Here is a 17,424-nt window from a genome sequence, read left to right on the forward strand (position 1 = left end):
AGCCCTTTCAACTCCATTCCAGCCACGAAAGGCGATTGTTTCAACCAAAGAAAAAATGCAAGAAATAGTGAGAAAGAGAGAGGGGAGATGGAGGGATGGGTAGCCGGGGATGGAGAGGGGGAAAATGGATAAACGTTTTTTTGAGCAAACGGTGGTGGTTTAACTGTCACTCGGTGGGGCGGGTTGGCCCCAGTTCAGAAAGTGACTGGTGAGCCTCCACTGCTGAATCTGTTCTTCCTTCATATTCAGATAAGTCCATTGCTTGAGGATTACGATTAAATCGGTATCACTGTTCTGGGGCAAAGCAGCTTTTTAATGAACCCAACTGGTATTAGGGCCGAAGCTCCGTAGGGGCTCGTGCTCTCGGCGTCTCATGTCGTCGTCGTCGTCATAACCGTCGTCTCGTGTAGTCACGGTACTAAAACACCGGGACACTCGTTTACGCCTCGCGCTTCAACGCTTCGTTCTTCAAAGACACGAGACTTTTACAGCAAAGCTGTATACTTCTACCCCCCAACGGTTTCATCTCCGTTGGCAAAAACTGCAAGGCGCCAAGAATACACTTATACACTGCATGCTTCGTCCTTTCCCAGGCTACACGTTAGTGGAGATGGCCCGGGATTTTTTAGTCTGCGTCCCCCCTTATAAGCCACCAAAGACGAAACTGAGTAATGCCGCAGACTATCAATTTAGCGGCAGCTGAAAGACAGTGATAACACTGTCCACGCCGCCAATCCCGCCATGATTATCACGATAAACTTTGCTGTTGTGAGAACGAAGCCTGCGCCGAACTGCATCTCGCAATGTGGGCAGGAGAGGGTGCTATTTGCTGCACGGAACTAGCGAGCTGCGCTGGCCGACGTCGCGTGATCTCGCCGCAGCCTGTGACACCGACGGCGGCCGTCAAATCGGCGCGCCCTTGATGATTCCCTCATTGTTCTTTAATTGACTGGCTAGCGAGCCGTTCCTGAGTAAGGAAGCGCGACGACTCTGTCCGCCGCTCACTTCCGCTGCCCTCGTGCGCATGCGCTCGCGCTGCGCCCAGATGCCCGACTGTAGACCTTGCACGTAATTGGTCATTTCTCGTGCACTCTTCCTTCACGCACACATTTGTGCCTCATTTTGTGCCAGGGTAATTGAGTCGACATTTGTTGAAGAACGAATTTCCAGAAAACTCAGCTCGCAGTATTACTTCACTGCATCCTCGGCAGCACCGAAAACGATAAAATTCGCCATCACGGCAAAGAAAATTAGGTGCAGAAGGTCGGTAACGTGTCTAGGAGACGTGGCGAATTAACAAAATTTAGATGCCGTAGAGAAAAGCGCTACTGGTAACCAGTTACCGAGTTGTGAGTTCATAGCAAAATCCCTCTCAGAAGAAACTTAGAACGAAGATGTCCTGGGCCAGCTTTTGTCGTCGACGATTTCTTTTAAATCATCTAACAGCAAACAGTGATAGCATGATTTTACACCAGCCGTTTTTGTTCTTGATATGTTGAGAAGGGTTGAACTCATGTCGGCTTCAGCTGTTGCGTCTTTCGCATTCATTGCACTCAGTGCTCCTCGCACCGGTACCACTGTTGAGAATACATCTACTGATTTCTTTGTACTGCAGCTAAAATAACCACGGAATGACATAAGTATACGTATTCCCTCGAAGCAACTGGCGCGTGAGAAACTAGCGAAGAAACTAAAGAGTGAGTAGCCTAATAAGACGCACTGCTTCCATACTGTTGTGCTTTTATGGTGCTTTATTTGTTCATGTGTTTTGTAAACTATAAAATTGAGTTTCTTGGCCTGGAGAAAATGAGTACCGCTGCTCCCCTCAGCCGCCAAACCCAAATTTCTTTGTGTTTTTCTTTTATGCCAGGTCGATTTAAAATTTGTCCGTGACCTTCGTATTAGCCCTTATGTGGTAATGTAGTAGGTGACACTTGACATTTTATGTGAACCGTTGTCAACAGCTAGGGGAGGAGGTGAGTCTCGCCTGTTCACCATCAGCCAAACCAACTGCGTAGCCCAATGCCTATGTTCGCCTCAACTAAGGCAGGAGGAATGAAGGAGTTACATGGCACAAGTGACGTCACATGTCCAATACACTGCGCTCAATGGACATTTAAACTGCACAGATAGGCCACGCCGTATATGTGATCGTTCAATTGGTTCGCTAGACTACAAGAGCTCAAATCTGACTGGTCAGCCAGAAATCTTAGCGCCAAAACACTCGCTTTGATGGCTCAATCCGAAAACGTAGGTCACAAAACCTAGACAAGATGTACATTAAGCTTGCTTATCAGGTCGGCGACGTCATCCTCTGTGTACAGGGCGTCTGGGCCCGAAGGTCGAGGCAGCCATAAGTCAAACTCACGAAGGAAGGAGGAAGAAGAAGGAAGGTTGGATGACAAGCCACAGCACAGAAGAATCACCAGAGTTAGGCATATAAGTGTTGTACTAGCCGGAAAGTTTCTCGTTGGCAACTTAGAACACCTACTAGCAGTTTGCCACGTGTTTGTTTTTTTTTTGTTTTTTTTTTTCGCGCAATTGCAAAGACGAAGTCCTATGTTCAATTTATGAATATATCTTTAGGCTTTTCCTCGTTGAAACACGCTAAAAATACCGGAGGATGAGGAGGAATAAATGTTTATTTCACGAGCGCTGCTCTGTTGTTTGGGCACCCGTCCGGTGAGGGGCTTCAAATTACTGAGAAATGAATCTGCTCCAGAATCATGGAAAAGCATACGAAGCCACAAGCACTGTAGAATTAAGGGGCCCTGCAACACTTTCGATAAGCGCTCTCACTTTTTCCTTCGCGTCTGTAACCACTGCCAAAGCTATAGTTATCGCCAGCATGGAGCGGCACTGCGTGATTTGCTCGTCGCACCAGATACGCCTTCAATTCCTGCTTTGTTTTGTGTCTTTTTTTAGTTCTTATCGAAAAGCGTTCATTGCTGAAAGTGAAGGAAAACCGCAAACAGCCGCTACATGCCTTAGTGACGTAATTCGGGCCGTCAAAGAGCGTCAAGACCGGGAAAGAAAGAAAAATCTTTTGAGCGAGTTTACCAGTCATCTGATGAGCATGCGACCCCCTAATCTAAGTACTGGAAGTGTTTGGTGACTACGTTCTGAAAGCATTTAAGATTTCAAAAAAGTTGAAAAAAAGTGTTGCAGGATCTCTTTAATGTCAGCACAGCTTGGCATAGTCTATACTGACTAAAATAAGGAGCAGAAAGGAAGAATTTTGTGTTCCTCTCAGCACAACCACTTGGCCTGAAAGAAGCGCTTCGTACATTAGAACTTAAATGCTGACGCTTGCGTTGTTCTATTTACGTGAGGACAGGATAAATAAGTGTCGGAAAGACGCTCAGAAAGCGAGGCCAAGAAACTGAGTGGCTTCGCCTTACGGGAAAAATCTTTTGGCCGGACGCTTATCACGCCGACGTCCGCTGTAAACGACGGTGCCCTTGCTCAAGGATGCACGAATACTCGGTGCCGATAAAGGCCGACTTCAAGGAGCTCGTGACAGGAACAAAGTGTATCGAGTTCTCCTGGTGACGCATCAGCGCGTACCTGTTGCAGCCGGTTGTGGGGCAGTTGACTATCAAGAAGACCGAAGGAACCAGTAAAAAAAAAAAAAAAAAAACATCGCTCCTGATAAATTTGTTTTCTTTATATCCTCTCTATGCTAACTTTATTCATGCGACATAGAAAAAAATACCCACTTGAACCTGGCTCACAGTAAAATACAGATCTTGCTATTGATCACGTTGCCTAGAATGAAATCATGGCGATGCAGTGCTGGGAACAAAAATTCTGCTTACTTTTCTTGTGGAAGCAGGGCTACAAGAGGTGCTATGAACCCTCTGAACATATACATTTTATATGTGTGTGCATCCCCCCCCCCCATTTTTTTTCTTTTCTTTTTCTCTCTTTCTATTTTCCCCTGTCATCTCGCTGTATTCTCCGCCGTCCGAAGTAGCAAGCCCTACCGTTATTGGGCCTATCTTCAGCTTTCATTAAAGGTTTTCTCTCTCTCTCTCTCTCTCTCTCTCTCTCTCTCTCTCTCTCTCTCTCTCTCTCTCTCTCTCTCTCTCTCTCTCTCTCTCTCTCTCTCTCTCTCTCTCTCTCTCTCTTCTTTAAAGGGGCCGTGAAGGGAAGATACAAATTTGGGTCACTCACAAGACGGTTGTCTCGATAGCAATGATACCATTTTTATTGCAACCTTCAAACAAACATTGGAGATATCAAGGAAAACAGATAAAGCAGTGGCGTCTCCCCAGCCGCTTCCCGTCACATCTCTGTGACGTCACAGAATCTTGTTTGCGCGATTGACGACAGCCGAACTAAGCCGCCGCCAAGAAACATGACCGGGCGATTGTGGGGCGGCGTCTAGTTCCATTTGAGCGTATCGCTTGAATGTTAACGTGCACTTCCCACACTGAAAACGACGCTATTAGTTCTGCGCTCTATTAGATGCATACTGCCCATATTACGTCACTGTACCGCAACATTTGAAAGGTTTTGAATATTCTCGCGGTTTTTTTTTTTCGGTCACAAAACCCCTTTCATTGCTGGAATAGAGCAAAGTTAGTTACCAAATGCTATTTCCTAAAAATGGAACGCAGTTGTATTTTGTCTTCATATCCTCTTTACGTTGTCTGTTGAGTGAGTAAGTGCTTTATTGAAATAGAAAGAGGAAAAGAAGTGGACTGGGGATATTTTGAACTCATTTGGGAATTCACCCGCATACAACCCAGTCTGGGAGAAGGGGAGAGGGGGAAATGAAAGGGGATATTTTAGAACGAACGGGGACAGAGAAAGAGGGAGAGAAAAAAAGAGATAAGGAGTCCATGAGGCTGACCGGCAGGCATTGGGCTACAGCCGTTGTATGAGGTTCGTCTCCTCGAGGAAGGCCAGGACAAGTCGGAAGGCTTCCCGCCGGATGGATTTGGGGGCCCGTTGGGAAAAGCAGGTCCATCAGGGTGCGGCTGGGCAGCCCTGGACGCTGAGGTGCGGCGTTATGACTGTCGGTGCTCGTTACCAGAGTTTCTCAAGGCTACAGGGGCTATCAGCAGATGGCGCCAACTGAGACCTACCCCTTCTGTCCGTGGGGTCGCCGCTTTGACATTACTGCGATGGTGAATGGTGGCGAGAAACAGTTGTTTGTCCTAATCACGCGTGCTTTAAAGTTAACGGTGATGTGAGTCCCGTCTACCGCGTAAGAAAGGGAAGCTGTGGGAGGGGTTGGTATACGACGTCACACTAAAGTAACGCTACACTTGCCCGAAAACAATGTTCAACGTGCATAGGTAACACGTGCTATGCGCGCCCGGCACCACGGCAGAAAAAGGTGGGATGCTCACACTAACGCGTAAGACTGGAAGGTATACCGATGCTGTACGCAACCTTCACGATCATCACGAAGGTTTAAGACCACAATTGCAGCCTAATCGCTTCTTTCTTGCTACCGCAACGACCTTTACTCTACGTTTGTTGCTATAAGTGTAAGCCCCCTCCATTTTTTTTGGAAGTGATAATCATTGGACATTAAGTAGGAGGGGCGTGCGCTATGACGTGTCTTTCTCCTTCCGAGCAAGTGTTGGCAGGATTATGGCGACCGCTGGAGTCTTTCTCGTTCCAAGCGAGTGTTGCCACGATTTCGGCAAACACTGGAGGTTTTTTTTTTTTTTTTTTTTTTTTTTTGCCAGTTTGCGGGGACGCTGGCCGGTCTTTGCGAGGCACGCACACGCGAGCGCTCCGAATTTTCTTGGTTTTGTTATCTGCCGCAGAGTCGCCGCGAGGCCCCCGCTCACGTGGGCGCTCTCGGTAATTTCCTGGTATTTTTAACTACGGACACGAAAAATTCCCATTTTCTCAACAGCTTCGCTGTTTAAACGATCTAAATTAAAACGCAGAGCACTGTTCCCGGTTGGACTCCTCAAGGTTTCAACTTTGTTCCCGATTTGTTCCTGTTCTTCCAGCACTTAAATGCATTTCAGGAAAGCTGGCTGCCATTTCTCGGTAGCCATTTATTGGGTACCGATGAGGGCGTAAAGCATATAATGCTTTGAAGAAGTAGGTGAAGGGCTCGACATTGTGGAATGTGGGGTCCAAAGCGATTGTATAGATAGGCCCAGCAAGATATGCATGTCCAGCGAGTCAAGATATTCCGGTTTGGGCTTCTTAACTCGTTGGACCTCCTGAAGTATTTCATTCATGAATCAGTTAGGACCAGTCCACTCAGAATCGTGTTGTGCAGGGTTGTGCAATAATGATAAACATTAAACAAATTCTTTGACTAAACCACGGGCTGCATCGCGCTCACCCGTTTTGCACACGTTTCATTTTAAACTCTATTTCGTTTTAAAATAACGGAGGCGACAAAAAGCTCCCCCTTTCTTGTATGGGCAACCGACTTAAAATCAGTTCCGCCCTTCGGGGGCCAACTACGTGACAATGTTTTCCCCTAGTCGTATTTATGAAATAACAAGAAGAACAAGAATGTTCAGCCAGAACTCATCATCAAAAACAGGTCTTTTTTTTTACTACAAAAAATACAGTTGTTTGATTGTTTGTAGGGTTTAACGCACCGACGCAACGCAGGCGATGAAGTGCGCCGTAGTGGATGGCTCCGGATTAATTTTGACCACCTGGGGATCTTTAACGTGCGCCGAAATCTCGCGCACACGGGCGTTTTTGCTTTGCGCCTCCATCAGAAAAGCGGCCGCAGCGGCCGGGAAAGAACCCGCGACCTATTGCTCAGCAGCACAACGCCTTAGCCACTGCGCCACCGCGGCGGGCAAAAAAAAAATAAAAAAATTAAAAAAAAACACAGACTTGCTGTCACCTGCATTGCTTGAAAAAGAGACCCTAGGATTCCACCTTTTTTACAAAATTTCGGCGCAGTCAGTGATTACCAGTCAATGAGAAAAAAAAACTTTTTTTAAGTGGCTCAAATATAGCTGCAACGTCCTGTATACCAGGCTGGTCATAGCTGGGACCCTTGATTAGTGTTAGGCCATCTCTTGACTCTTCAGTGAGAACAACGAATGTGATTATGCTTTCTAGGACTTCACATTGTATATAAAGCCGGTGGCGGTGAGAATAGGTGCTTTAGACAAATCAAGAACAGCTGCCGTTCTTTGATCTACACGTAATTTTTTTATACATGAGTTTCCTCGTTTTTGGCATAGATTAATAAAGACATACAACTGGTTTGGTTTCGAATCAAGAACCTCACGGAGCCTAACACTATACCCGCGTACCATCATCAGTGCGGTTCCCGCATAAAAGTCAACAGCAAAATAACTCCACTGTTGTAACGTACACGCTTTGACCTAAAATGCCTGGCGCTGCTTTACCTGCTGTTGCAACGATGTTTGAAAGCCGCGCTAGTATATAAGCCATGCAAGGAACAAAACTGTGAACATCTGTACCACATTTTTCTTTCTGCCTGCCAGGCAGATTAGCAGGTGGGGGAAAACGTGCGCTCATTTTTGCGGCCTGATAGATCCCACCCTCGTAACCTAAGGGACGCAATCGTTTACCTCACTTTCTCTATAGTACGGTTTAGACGCGCTGTGCAGCACCTACCGAGTCATATAGGCTTTGAAACGTGTGAAGTTGTATGCACAGGCTGATAAACACCCAAATCATAGTTTCTAAACAGCGGGAACATTAGGCAAGGTGTGACAGAATGTACTAGTTTTAACAATATAATTAAAATGCGCGAGAAACTCACTAAACTATAGCGTTAGCGATGGAGTTTATATTGACCGTGGCAACCTGTGCGATTGAGATTTCGTCGTGGAAAATGCAGCCAAAAGCCATCTTCACTGTAGCCTGCCAGAAAAAGCACTCCTCTCATATATTCATTCATGCCCCTCCATAACTACTCAGATCAAATCAAATCCGCGTCGGTACAATGTGCACAGTATTCACGGCCAGTTTGGAAACAGAGGTTTGGTGCCGAGGCTCAACGTCGTAGGGGTGCACGAACCAAAACACGTTTGTTTGTAATTTACCATTGAGCATGCTTCCCGGTTAATTACCTGAATGAAATTTTGACAAACCTGAGTTTTATTCCAGTGGACAAACCTGTGGCTGTTCTTTTCCCTCCCGTAGTAGCCTATGTATTGACTGCAGACGACGGTTCCACAATATTTACAACTTTACCGCGGACTATGTAATTTTGAAAAGTAAATAAAACTCTGCGTAGCATTAGAGTAGTCTTAGCGGCTAATAGTCATATAACTTGTTTCGGGATAGTTTCAAGAAAACTAGAGTTAGAGCCACTTTATGTAGTGATACTCCCTCCTAAGATGAACGTGCTTCACTGCGCAACACGTGATGCGGAAAAGCCATCTTATAAAGCACAAGGTACCCATCCAAATCTACATGAAGGGAATATTGGGCTTTCAGAAGCCCTAGGATTTAAGGGTATCAGAGAGGAAGTTAACTTCAAGGCTGTCGAGGGGACGAAAAGAAGATTAGAATGATGGTGGACGAAAAGCAGAGAGGGGAATATTGCCTAGGACAGGTACCACCTGTAACAGGGAAAAGAAAGTATTTCGGGCCTAATAAGCTTTAGGGCCTGCCATAAGCAGCGCTAGTATTAAACCAAGAGTGTAAAACATGGTTATATTAGTCCTTTTTGGTAATATGACATGTCATCACCCCGCTTCAAAGGGGAAACCAATAGGAATCATCATCATCATCAGCAGCAGCATAACAACGATTCTTCTAAAGTCGGCTTCACCTGTAAACAGAAATGCACTGCTGGGAAGGCATTTTTCAGGGGAATTATAAGCTGTCTTGTATTAAACTATGGAGGTCCCAGGGCTTTTTTTTTTTAATTTGTTATGAGTTTTTCCATACGCTAAAGATGTGGCGCGCAGTTTTACGATCCCGCGAATTTCAGTGGGCGGGTGCGACTGTTGTCTACATTGCTCTGTTGTCAGGCACAACTTTGCTGTAAAAGCTGTAAAGGAAGCTAAACGGGGCCAGAGCGCCGATGTAGCTGCGGCAACTTCGTTGAAAATACATTGCACAATTTCGCTTGTAGCAAGCAAAAATTATTAGCATGCAGAAAGAATGTTACCATGCACTGAATACTATTCCACTAGTATTCATTATTCCAGTGGAAAAACAAATTCGAGGAATGGGAAACACTTGTTTGAAGAAAGTTTTTTTTTTTCGCAAGACTCCAAACGTTGTTGTGAACACCACTCCTTGCGTAGATGTTGCAGCGGTAAAGTTTGTGCATTTTTAATCCCGACCATTCGGTTGGGTCCAGACAACTTGCTTTTGGGGAACCATCTTTGAGGTCACATACAGTCGAGGTTACTTAAAGCGACCATACTTAAACGATCCCGGCGCCTGTTACAAACGAAAGCAGCACGATCGTTAGAATATGAATTAATGCAAGAGGAGTACTCTTATTCGAAAAATTCGGCTGTAATAAACAAACGGTAAGTGTCCGTCAGGATTGGTATTATGCAAATGTTCATTGCAAATTCTCACTGTGCTACATAAAACACGGAATGGCACCGGAAACTAAACAACCACGCCAAAAATGGCAAGCAAAGCAAAGGCCTCGGGAGCCATCTGGAGTCGACACGAACTTTGTCTATAGGTCAGGCCGCACAAAAACAGCTGCGATTCTAGAGCACCTTTCCGAGTCTGCTGAGAATCGGCATAATAGCAAAACGACCCAGCATTTTGTTTATTTTATATTTTGGTTACACCTTTTCCGTTTTCCTCGGCTGCTCATTGTTCCAGTTACTGCTAATTTTCGAGCATGGTCGCGAGCCTATTTATTACAAGCAAGAGGCACCACTTCAATAACCATTTCGGTGTTATTTGGTAATAAATAAATTGCTTAGCGTAAGGTGCATGAAGAGTTCCCCAGAGGTAGAAGCCATACTGAAGATCAAGAGGCAATGATAGTTTTGTAAACAGCCAATGGTATCATTGGTAATCCTGACAGGTGTCGCCTGCCAAGAAATGCTCATATAACCCTGCATGCCCATGGCTCGACTCTTCGTAGCAAATTTGCTACCTTCACACATTCACACCCATAAGCGCTTTGTATCATCAGCTCACAGCCCCACATATAGCCATGTGTGCCTATAATAAAAACAATGCGCATAATGATTGCCCGTGGCCCAGATGACGTTTGATAAAAACTTTAAACAAGCATGGGTGGACAAAACTAGTAAGGAGCCCGCACCTCATCATAGCCCGAATGAATGAATGAATGAATGAATGAATGAATTCATCCAATAAGGATGGCAATATGACCTAAGAGGGAAGAGGTGATGCAAAGATGGCCCACATTTTGCCTTCTAAGTCGTTCTCACGAGGTGCTTCCTTGGAGGAGGTTCACATTCTTTTACTTAGCTCTCGTATGAAAGTTCGGCAGTGGCGTATTCATGCTGACCTTCCAGGGAAGGGTAGGGGAAGAGGTTACACAAGTACACCTTTGACAGTGCTAACTAAGAAAACGTTCGGATCGCGCCCTCCCACTCCCCTCCATCCCCTCGTCGACAGGTGAGCGCAAAATTGCCGATGAATGGCTGTTTTAAAGCCGCCGCCAAGAGGAGGAGGTCGTTTTGTTCTTCCCCCTGGCGGCGGCATGCTTTCACAACGCGAACACGCGTTTAGAGTATTTTCTCTGCGCTTCACTGTACTACAGTTCCCGCCGAACGGCACATGTCGGCGAGCGCCGCTAACTGTTCTCTCCCCCGTATGAGATAGGGCCTTCTCTCCGGCTCAACTCCGGCCATCGCGACCGGAGAGACCTCCTCTCCACATCCGAAGCTGCGCGCAGCGCACGGAAAAAGCCTCGGTTCAAACGCGACGACTGCACGGCGAGCCGCACCCGCCGTGTAAGTAGTTGGCTTTCCCGACCGCTGTCCCGTGCGTCGTACACCTCCGGCGAACGAACCTCGTCGCCGCCTTTGAAAAGCAAGTTAGCCAAAGTTCGCACCCCATGCGGCAACGGTGCCACGTGCGCCGATTTACGAGACCAGTACCTCATGTCATCGACGGCGGCCGAATAGAAGACGGCGGAACATCCAACGGACAGCGAGTCTGGATTTGATAAACGCATGCGCTGCGCGCGTGTGAGGCCACATCCGATCGTGACCGCGACGTTCCTATAAACGTGTTCTGCGTCCGCAACATTTCGTGCAGCACTCCGGAGACTGCGTCCCCGGCTTCGGTTTGTGACAAGGGTTGGAAAAGAGGAACGACTTGCTTGTTACAGACATGGTGGAATGTGTGCCGCTACATGCCCGTGTCGTTTTGTTTCATGGCACGAGGAGGTGAGCTTGGAGCGGTTGTAAAATCAGACGTGCCTGTCAACGACACCAGCAGCGAACCTGACAGAGTATTTTGGGCAAGGTAACACTGAACAAATTGTGCCTTCGAGCCCAAGCCTCACTACCGCCTCGAAGAGCGCAGTTTCGCTCGGATTCGTGGAATAATTACGTGGTTAAGGACACTGAAAGCGTGAGAAAAACCTCGTTGCTACTCTCCGGAACAACTTCAAGCGAAAACGAGAGTGGATTCTGGGAGCTCCTCAAGTAAGGTAAGGTTGTTAACAAAACGGCGTTGTCGCCTGGTTTGTTATTTATGGTTGTCTGAGCCGTTGTTGTGGCGATCTTAGCCGCCCGTGTTGTTTGTTTTCGTTTACAGTTTCATTACAGCAAGCACGCAGGAACTAGATTTACAAGCCGCGAAGAACATCGTCGGCTGCACTGCGATCTTTTTTTTTTTTGTTTTTATTTTCTTTACTTGAAGTGTAGCTGCCTTTACTTCGAACACCCACTTCTTCCCTATTTCCCTTTGTAATTAAGGTACTTAAGAGCATACCTTCCTCAATAAACAAGGATGGGACTGAATAACTTGTAGTGACTAGCACGTGGAAATAAAGGTACAGACAGCACAGTAACCACTACATTCATGGTACAGCCCAAGTGTTTCCAATTTAGGCCGAACTCCGCGTGACTTTATTAAGACACTCATGTGATGACACCTGTCGCATAAGGGCAAAAGAGTGATAACAACAAGAGTAAGCGTTAATGTATTAATTGTCACCATTAATTAACAGCAAAACTTGGAAACGATCCACCGTAGAGGAGCTCCAGAGCATGAAGTACGAAATGATATCAGCGTAATGTCGAAAGCGAGCTCGACAGCGCACGTTAGTTCGCACCATAGAAATAAAAGCTAAGGAAAAAAATGCGGTGAAATGGAATCGAAGAGGGGCAAGCTCCGTCCGCGTATTGTAATTCCTTGCGGTTTATCAGCGGCTTTTCAGCGGATAGGTACTATTATGAGCAATATGAAAGGGAACACAGGAACGCCTGGCAAAGAGCTTCGAAACAGACTCGGAGCGATACGCGGATTGCGCTGTGAAAAACTGAGGGGGAAAGGAGGGCGCTCTTTCACCAGCAGTTGGCACTCCCACCCCGCTGGCATTTCTACAAAGCAGCAGCTTACGTCATTTCGCCGATAGTATGGTATCGTCCTACAGCCGATAAGACGCACGGCGGGAAAGGAAACAGTTGTTAGAACAGCGTCCCCCTTTCCACTTTGTTTCCGACGCTGGCCGCTGCGTATCACTCACAGCTGGGTCTGAGGGTGTTTTGTGCGCGTTCCTGTGTTCCCTTTCACATAACTCATAATAGTACGTCAAGGCGTCGTAACATAATCCTGGCCTTATTGAATGGAAGCCATGATCACATTCAATCGCCAAACCGAGAGGGCTAGCGAGAGCTGGCGGACAGAATCCTAAACAATACGCTTAAGCCGCTTTTTATGTCCAGAACAACCCTACATAAAGGGACATTGCGTGCACAGATAAAGTACGAATTATTTTGAACAATGCTGCATAAAGATTCTTACATGTACAGATTCTGATGCCACAGCGGGTTACGTGTCCTTATTTGGTGTATCTTAGTAAAGCTATGAGGTGAACTGTTTCAGGGGGCCTTGAAAACAAAATACGACTTTGTTTAATTTGAAAGCACTACGCTTCAGTACGTCATACAGCTCCATTACTGCTTTTTTTACAGTTTTCTTAATTAAAAAAAACGCAGGAAGTATTGAAAAACTTTCACATCTTGTGCTACAGAGACGTACTATGGGCACAAGTGACGACATATAAGAGAGAGAGAGAGAGAGAGAGAGAGAGAGAGAGAGAGAGAGAGAGAGAGAGCTCTTTATTAGAAGAAAACAGAGATGTCTGCTGGCATGTATTCACCTACATGCTATTCTGCGGGGATGGCGTGAAGGAAATAAAGGCCCTAAAGGAAGCAGGGCGAAAGAGAGGGGAAAAAAGGAAGCGGTAAAAAATAAGGTAACGTGGGATGCTCCGTGGGTTACGTAAATTCCAGGTGGTCTCACAGGATGGCGATGTATAGTTGTACATTGTCGCTGCGACGCCGATGTCGTGTAAATAATCAAACACTGCATCTAATACTTTTCTCTGGGATGGTGGAGATGACCATGATCCAAGAAGAGCTTTCAATGATAAAACTCCGTTGTTGAGGCACTCGTTCTTTTTCGGTAGGTGGTTCCTTTCCTGGCTGTACGCGGGGCCCTCTAATAAGATGTGTTAAACAGTTTCTGGCAAACAACAGTTATCACAATAAGGGTTTGTGGTTCGACCGAGGCGATGTCGGTAGGAGTTCGTAAGTGCTGCGTTGAGGCGCAACCGATGGTAAAACGTTTCAAGTCGACGTGAGATTCGCTTTGCGAGCCTCATTATCAGGTCAGAGTCTACATGGTACAGAAAGGGGTGATGTGTTTCGGGGAAAGACCGGAGGCGGTTTCGTTCCTCTAAGGCAAGCTGCTTCGTTAGCGCTGCAGCTTCGTGCTTTGTAAAGAAAAATTTCCTTGCATTGCGTAGTTGTCGCTCTCTGCGAGCCGCCTCATCTGCTTTCTCGTTGCCGAGAACGCCACAGTGTGCGGTTATCCATTTTAAGTTCGCACGATGCCCGGCGACGTAGGCTAGATGGTGCAGGTAGGTGACGTCGCGGGATACATGGTCGTGAAGGCTGAAGCAACGGGCGTGTCGTAGGGTTTGAAGCGCTGTCTTCGATTCCAGGAGCAACACAGCGCGAAAAAAGACTAGGGACAAGACGAAGACTACAATATTTGTAGTCTTCGTCTCGTCCCCGGTCTTCTTTTTTTTTTTTTTTTGTGCGCTGTGTTGCTCATGGATTATCAACTAGCCGGAACCCTCACGCTTTTATGTCTTAGAATCCGGGAATATGCCGATTCTGCTGGTGGCCGACGAAGGATGTAGCGGTGGGCTTGCTTAATTGCATGAAGCTCGGCCGACGTGGATGAGGTTGCACTTTCAAGGCGGTAGGACAGCGCTTGGCCGGTAGACAAAACGTAGACGCCCGATACACTACTGTGAGGTGTAGATGAACCGTCCGTAAAAATGTGGGCCATATGTGAATAACGGCTACCGATGTGGGCAAGCGCGAGTTGAAGGAGGCAGAGTTGAGGGATAGTTTCCTTTGAGTTGACACCAGGTATGTTGAGCTTTGTGCACGCGGGTGAGAGAGTCCAGGGGGGGGGGGGTGATTATACGGCATGGTTGGTCGCGCTTGGGATGGTACAGTCTATTGACGACATATAAGCAAGTACTAAAACATAATTTTCAGTGTGTTAACTTCACGTTAGCATTCAAGCGATGCGATGAAACGAAACTGGAGGCATCACTACAATCGTCCAGTAATGTGACTTAGCGGTGGGTTAGTTTGGCAGCCGCCAATGGAGCAAACAAGATTCTGTGACGTCATAGAAAAGTGGGTGGCCGGAAAGTGGCTAGGGAGTCGCCGCCACTTCACGTTTTTTTTTTTTTTTTTTTAATCTCCATTATTTGTTCGAAGTTCGCGGTAAAATTGGAATCATTGCTATCGAGACAAAGCAGCCTTTCGACTGAAGTAACCTCGAATCTTTTATTTATAGCCCCTTTAAGCCATTTGTAGGCTGGGGTCACCATTCCATGCTTGGGGCTTGAAGGGCAACAAGTGAGTCATATGCAGCCGCATCGGGATTCCCGCATCCAGTTTTTTTTTTATTGCTGCCGGTTTTTATGGCAGTGCGTTACACGTGCGAAACTTTGGGGCAATGGCCGGAGCTATAATGAGGCTTGTGTAGACACGTGACACGTGGTGTCACGTGGTATCACACACTGCACACACATTTCCACACAGTGCTAGCACGTAAAGTGGCTGTCCCTCTCACCTGTTTTCAACAAAAATTTCGAAACAAGGAATTCAACTTCTTGGCCTCCTTGAATAGAGCGCGTTTTTTTTTGTATTTTCTGTTTTTGTTTTGTTGCAACACGAGCATTTTATATGTGCGCTCCTCACACGAGCAAGCAACGTAAAGGCCTCGTTTTATTAACGCCCATAACGACCGCACGCACAAATGTTCGGCGTGAGTATCCATCCATCACGTTGCTTACTTTTCTGCCTCCCCCGAGATCTCCGAAGGGCGAGAGGCCGTCCCGCGTGTTCGTGAATCACGGGGCCCTCTCCGGCCGCCGGCGTTGGCTAAAACCAAGAAGACGGAGCAGTTAATGGCCAATGTACGCTGATTTATCGACAAAGCAAAAGAGCTCGCAGCTGCGACCAGCGCACAAGGCGGAATCGTAAAAGTGAAGCACTTTCACATATCCGGCGCTCACCCACACGCAGGCTGCCGCTATGCGCAGCTTTTGCCCTTTTTTTTTTTTTTTTTTGCGTGCGCGAGATGGGACCGATTCGAATGGCCAGCATGCGGGAGAGAGCACTAAGCGGGGACGTGTACCTCCAACTGTTTGTTGACTGTACGACAAGCGTTCGACCTCAGGGCACAGCTGTTGGAACCCGACATCAGGTAAATACGCACTTCCGGCGACCACTTGGCCTGTTTCAAAGACTCTTCCTGTCTGTTTCGTCACTGTTCTGAGCTTAGTACTCTCTGTAGTGTTTCATGCGCGTGTGTTCGCTCTCTCGACGCTTCCTCTACACCCCTCAGTAGCTAGAAAGAACTTATGCTCCATCCAAGCAGTGGCGGGTCCAGGCTGAGCAGTTAAAGGAGACGGGAAGTTCGAAGGGGCTTATCTTTCTGCCTTGCCTCCGCCACTACATTTGAGGATTGTAAGTAGGCTGGAAAAAGAAAAACAACGGTAATACCGACTTCGACAGAGATCTTGAAGTAGATCGCATTGTTTTGGTCATTTTTTTGTAGTTGATATAGCTACAGGACTCATTTTTTGCGATAGAATGCCCGTTGGCATAAAAACCTATTTACAGGTAGAGATGGACACCCGACTCTAGGAGGAAGGCAAGAAAGGAGTGGTGGTGGTGTCCCCAGAGCCACCGTTGAAGGTCGGGGGGTCTTCCAGGATGGAGGCCTGTGCCTAGTTCTCAGGTGTCGCTTTCTGGCTGAGTTTAGTGCAGGACACGCCCATATTAGGGGGTCCGCATCAGCTTGTGCGGCAGGAGCTGTGCAGAAGGGGCAGGTGTCATAAAACGGGGCATGGTATCGTGGTGGCCCCGCCCGGGTCACAGCAGGTGAAAGCGCCACTCCAACGCGAAGCCTGCGCAGCAAAACCTTTTCCCAGCGAGCAAGCAAGTCCGTTCCACACGGTGGGATGAGGGTGCGTGTGGCGCGCCGTCGGAGAAAGTTTTCTATTGGACCGGTTGTTAACATTGGCAGTGACCGAGGAATAGACGTAGGGTGACAAGCCCTATCCGCCGAACCCACAACAGCCGGAGAGGGCAGGGGTACATGTCTACAAGTGCGTAGATGTCCCTTGAACTAGCGCAATTGTTGGATACTCGGCGTAAATCCCGTATCGCCGCCGTGGAGTCCGTATAAAGATGCAGAATGGAACCCACTGGGGCGCGCTGTAAGGTCGGCGTCAGTGCCTGGAGGCCATCCCGGATGGCTGTGAGCTCTGCCAACAGAGATAGCAGGGTGCGGATGGTTTGGTAGAAGCAAGTTTGGGAGGCGTGAGGGTAGAATCGGAAATAGCAGAGTGCGACACCTCCATGGTTTTAATACCAACTGTCTTGATGTATACTGGAACTTTACATTTCTTCTTACAATGTTAGCTCCTCAGGGCAAACACGGATAATAAGAAATATTCTTCTGCGTCGTTATAAAATTTCCCAGTCACCTCGTCTCTTTCCCCCTTATCATTTGTAACGGAAACATTGCTGTCGCAAAAGTTTTTCAGCTTCTGTAGGGGGCAGTAAATGATCTCTTTTCTATAGTTTTATTCACTGTCTCGGTTTTATCACGCGTAGTATATTTAGAGTTCCATACAGAGGGTATACGATTGCTCTTTCCTAAAGGAGCAAGTTATGCACTCATTACATTGTGTAGGGTGTTTGAAGTGGGCGAAGAGTT

General features: G+C 47.1%; 1 protein-coding gene across 5 annotated transcripts in view; it reads left to right on the forward strand.

The window, feature by feature from the left end:
• Nucleotides 1–10,815: 10,815 nt before the first annotated feature.
• LOC144145711 (solute carrier family 35 member G1-like) overlaps nucleotides 10,816–17,424 on the forward strand; it is a 69,933-nt gene continuing 63,324 nt past the window's right edge. Inside the window, exon 1 of one of the 5 annotated variants that reach the window (XM_077677399.1) lies at nucleotides 10,816–11,590. The gene's annotated coding sequence lies outside the window, so the exon portion shown is untranslated. Of the gene's footprint in view, nucleotides 11,591–15,766; nucleotides 15,904–17,424 lie in introns of those variants that run through there. The other 4 variants (XM_077677398.1, XM_077677402.1, XM_077677403.1 and 1 more) reach the window with 4 other exon arrangements.

This window comes from Haemaphysalis longicornis, unplaced genomic scaffold (assembly GCF_048455015.1).
Source record: "Haemaphysalis longicornis isolate Haplotype H1 unplaced genomic scaffold, Haemaphysalis longicornis Haplotype H1 scaffold_7, whole genome shotgun sequence".
Classification (NCBI taxonomy): domain Eukaryota; kingdom Metazoa; phylum Arthropoda; class Arachnida; order Ixodida; family Ixodidae; genus Haemaphysalis; species Haemaphysalis longicornis.